Raw genomic sequence first — 4,087 nt, 5'->3', positions numbered from 1 at the left:
AAATTTGGCAGCAGCTCCCCAGAGGGTGGGGGGCTCCAGCTAAACTGCTGGGGTGAGGGGGGTGATGCTGAACCTGGAGAGCTGCTGAAAGCTCTTCTGGGCACTGCTTCCCTTCCATCCAGCCCTTCCCCTGGAGCTGACCCGTGTCAGGGCACAGCTCGGCCTCTTTTCCCTGGAAATGGCATTCCAGGTTAAACCTCACAGCTCTTGTATACAAGACTCGATAAGCCAGGGACAATAAATCCAAGTTGGCTCCCAAACATTTCAGGAGCCAGGTCAGAGGTTTCCTTCGTGGTTTTTCTAAATTGAAATCCATCTTCTGTGTCCTCCCCGGTGCAGCTCCCAGGAAGGATGTGCAATGGGCCAGTAATTCCTGCATTTCTGGGGCTGCAGCTCCAAAACAGAGTCAGAGAGGAGTTTTCAAACCTGTTCAGCTCTACCTCAGCTCTGGGAATCCTGGAGTTTGCCAGGCTGGGAGCTCCTGGAGGAGCAGAGCCGAGCAGAGCTGTGCAGGGACCCGGGACATGAACCAAGAGCCCTGGACAGGCTCTCTCCAGCAGCCCCAGACCCGCAGGGACACCTCAGCTCCAGGGGTTACTGGGCCTCAAAACAGCCTCAGGCTGGGCCAGGCCAGGCTCAGTCTGGATATTGGGAACAATTCCTGCATGGAAAGGGCTCTCCAGCCCTGGCACAGCTGCCCAGGGCAGGGCAGGGGTCCCCATCCCTGCAGGGGTTCAAAGCCCTGTGGATGTGGCACTTGGGGACAGGACAGTGGTGGCCCGGGCAGGGCTGGGGGTGGTTGGGCTGGAGGATTCCGAGGGCTTTTCCAGCCTCGGTGGCTCAGCAGCTCCAGCCTGTCCTGGGGAAGCTCAGGGCTGCTGTGTTTGCCCAGGGTTGGCCTGGCCAGGAGCTGCGGGTGGGGAGCGAGGGGCTGCCGGGGCCAGCACGTGTTTGGTGTTTGGTGTTCCGTGTTTCGAGGAAGAGGAAGGGGAAGGTGATGCACCAGGCTCCGCTGCACCCACGCAGCTTTCGCATCCCCTGAGCCCTGGGCTGCCCCAGCCCCCCAGGATGTGCTGTGACCTCGGGGCCGCTCTCAGCAGCTCTGGGATTTCCAGGAACCCTGCGCTCCGCTGGCCCTGCCATGCAAATCAGCGCAGCCAGCTGCTGCCAGGCACTTAAAAACCATTCAAATGAAGAGTTCAGGCCTTCGGGCACTTTCTCTGAGGATGTCAGTGCAGGCAGCGTGTCTCCAAGAGGAATGATGCTGACAAGGATTTCCTCTTGCCCGGATCGAGGGGAGCGGGCACTGCCAGCCCGGCCGGGTCTGGGGGTCCCGGTGTCCCTTGGTCCGAGGAGTGAGCGCCCCTGGAGTGATGGGACAGGGGGATGAGGGCAGGGCTGGATGGGATTTGGGGCAGGCATTGTTCCCTGGCAGGGTGGGCAGGCCCTGGCACAGGGTGCCCAGAGCAGCTGGGGCTGCCCCTGGATCCCTGGCAGTGCCCAAGGCCAGGCTGGACACTGGGACAGTGGGAGGTGTCCCTGCCATGGCAGGGGTGACACTGGAGGGGCTCTGGGGTCCCTCCCAGCCCAAACCAGTCTGGGATTCCATGTTCTGCAAAGCCCACCGTGGCCAAGGTGGGGACACATGAGCTGGGCTGAGCTTGTCGGAACTTTGTCCCCTCCCAGTTTAGGCAGAAATGTTTTGGGGCTCGGAGTCAGCACAGAGATCTGGCTCCAGGAACTGAGCTCTCTCCACCTGGGGCGTCCTCAGCCCTTGGGAGCTGCTGCAGTCTCATCCCTGGAGGTGTGCAGGGAATTCCTGGATGTGGCACTCAGAGCTCTGGGCTGGGGACAAGGTGGGGATCAGGACAGGCTGGGACTGGATTATCTTTTCCACCCTCAGTGATTCTGGGATTCAAAACAACAAAAGCTCTGGGACTTTTCCTTTCCTCACACCTGCCACCATCCACAGTCTCCAGGGCTAACAGCAGCACGTGCTGAGGTCCCAGGGCACAAGATGAGACCTGGGGGACGAGCTTCACACCAGAAAATACTCAAACCAGAAAATACTGCCATCCCCTCCTCTGGCTCCCTCCTGGGGAAGGGACAGCTCTGGTCCTGGCCCATCTCTGGTGCAGGAGTTAGGGCCGGGGTTCCTCCTCTTTTCCATCTCCCCTGAGTGGCAGGAGGAGGAGGAGGACAGAGCTGGTTCCTGCACAGCAGAGCCATGGGACAGGTGACAGCTGTCCCCGTTTGTGTCCCACGGGCTGCCCTGGGAGCGCTCCAGGTGTGAGCACCTTTTCCAGAAGTGGTGCAGACTGGGGCAGCCCCGCTCGGTGTGCGTGGTCTGGGGTGGGTGCTCAGCCCTTCGTCTCGCTTTGGGTGCAGGGAGGGGGAGCTGCTGCCGGGGCACACCCACCTTCGGGTGACATTTCCTCGGGAAAGCCGCTCCCCTCCGAGCCCCAGGCACAGGTGACTGCTGTGTCCCTTCCGTGTCCCTTCCTGTGTCCTGTCCCTGCCGTGTCCCTGTCCTGTCCCTGCCGTGTCCCTGTCCTGTCCCTGCCCTGTCCCTGCTGTGTCCCTTCCATGTCCCTGTCCTGTCCCTGTCCTGTCCCTGCCCTGTCCCTGTCCTGTCCCTGTCCTGTCCCTGTCCTGTCCCTGCCCTGTCCCTGTCCTGTCCCTGTCCTGTCCCTGCCCTGTCCCTGCTGTGTCCCTTCCGTGTCCCTGCCCTGTCACTGTCCCTGCCCTGTCCCTGTCCTGTCCCTGTCCTGTCACTGTCCCTGCTGTGTCCCTGTCCTGTCCCTGCCATGTCCCTGTCCTGTCCCTGTCCTGTCCCTGCTGTGTCCCTGTCCTGTCCTGTCCCTGTTGTGTCCCTGCCGTGTCCCTGCTGTGTCCCTGCCGTGTCCCTGTCCCTGTCGTGTCCCTGTCCTGTCCCTGTCCTGTCCCTGCCGTGTCCCTGTCCTGTCCCTGTCCTGTCCCTGTCCTGTCCCTGCTGTGTCCCTGTCCTGTCCCTGTCCTGTCCCTGCCGTGTCCCTGCCGTGTCCCTGTCCCTGTCCTGTCCCTGTCCTGTCCCTGTCCTGTCCCTGCTGTGTCCCTGCTGTGTCCCTGTCCTGTCCCTGCCGTGTCCCTGTCCTGTCCCTGTCCTGTCCCTGTCCTGTCACTGTCCCTGTCCTGTCCCTGTCCTGTCCCTGTCCTGTCACTGTCCCTGCCATGTCCCTGTCCTGTCCCTGCCCTGTCTCAGTCCCTGGTTATTAATGCACTTTCCAAATCCTGTCCCTGTCCTGTCCCTGCCCTGTCTCAGTCCCTGGTTATTAATGCACTTTCCAAATGACAATTTTCCACACGGCTGAGTTCTCGTGTTAATACAAAAACATCAGCGTGGGGCTGGGGAGAGGGGGAGCCACGGCCACCCCGGGCAGCACCCTGCTCCTGGAGCTCCTGTGGGACCGGCACGGGGCTGGTGGTGTCACCATGCCCAGGTCACAGCAGTGTCACCATGCCCAGGTCACAGAGTGTCACCATGCTGAGGTCACAGCAGTGTCACCATGCCCAGGTCACAGAGTGTCACCATGCCCAGGTCACAGAGTGTCACCATGCACAGGTCACAGCAGTGTCACCATGCACAGGGGGCTGGCAGTGTCACCATGCCCAGGGTCACAGCAGTGTCACCATGTTGAGGTCACAGCAGTGTCACCATGCCCAGGTCACAGCAGTGTCACCATGCACGGGGGGCTGGCAGTGTCACCATGCCCAGGGTCACAGCAGTGTCACCATGCTGAGGTCACAGCAGTGTCACCATGCCCAGGGTCACAGCAGTGTCACCATGTTGAGGTCACAGCAGTGTCACCATGCACAGGTCACAGCAGTGTCACCATGCTGAGGTCACAGCAGTGTCACCATGCCCAGGTCCTGGCAGTGTCACCATGCACAGGTCACAGCAGTGTCACCATGCTGAGATCACAGCAGTGTCACCATGTTGAGGTCACAGCAGTGTCACCATGCCCAGGTCACAGCAGTGTCACCACGCCATTGCTGCTCCCTGGCCATGTTGCCCTGGTAACAGCCCTGTGTCACCCGGAGCACAGCC

The sequence above is a fragment of the Parus major genome, unplaced genomic scaffold, assembly GCF_001522545.3.
Source record: "Parus major isolate Abel unplaced genomic scaffold, Parus_major1.1 Scaffold276, whole genome shotgun sequence".
Taxonomy (NCBI): Eukaryota; Metazoa; Chordata; class Aves; order Passeriformes; family Paridae; genus Parus; species Parus major.
The sequence above is the reverse complement of the archived record's forward strand: the minus strand, read 5'-3'. Positions refer to the sequence as shown.